The sequence below is a fragment of the Myotis davidii genome, unplaced genomic scaffold (assembly GCF_000327345.1).
Source record: "Myotis davidii unplaced genomic scaffold, ASM32734v1 scaffold443, whole genome shotgun sequence".
NCBI classification, from domain to species: domain Eukaryota; kingdom Metazoa; phylum Chordata; class Mammalia; order Chiroptera; family Vespertilionidae; genus Myotis; species Myotis davidii.
Genome location: NW_006294062.1, coordinates 1,353,511 through 1,354,239, shown reverse-complemented (window position 1 = coordinate 1,354,239; position 729 = coordinate 1,353,511).

Sequence of the window (729 nt, the reverse complement as noted above, 5' to 3'; positions counted from 1 at the left end):
GCTGGCTCTGAGAACGGAGCTCACACCTGCCCAGGCCCAGACGCACCCACACACCCGAGCCAGTGCCCAGGCTGCTAGTCGGAACTGTCCCTGGGACCATGGTGGGCAGGACTGAGGCAAAAATATCCTGAAAAAAGGGAATCTCCAAGTGGTTTCACTGGCAAATTCCACCAAAAACGTAAGGAAGGGTCATACCAATTCTACAGTCTCTCCCAGAAAGTAGAAGAGGACACGTTCCGCCTCATTTTACGGAACACTTTCCACGTCACACTGATGATGCCGCGTCACCCGCCCCCGAAGCCCAAGATCTGACAGGAGACGGCAGATCACTGTCCCGATGACACACAGACAAAAAGTAGACACAGATATTGGCAGAGAGAATCCAATAATTTTAAAATATATAAAAAGGATGCAGGCTGCCTCCACATACAACAATCAATTGCTGTGATTCACCCACCACACTAGCAGAAGTCAGACGGAGCCACGCATGGTCACATCGATAGATGCAGAAAACGCGCTTGACAGAACTAAACACACATTCCTGGTAAAAACTCTTAGCAAACTATACCTGGAAGGGCGCTCCCCAAATCTGATGAAGAATATCTACAAAAACAACAAACAGCCCAGAGCTAACATCATACTTAAAATATATTAAAAAATGAATGGTATTTCTATACGCAAGCAATAAACAATTGGAATTCATAAAAAGTCCTAATTACAAGAGCACCA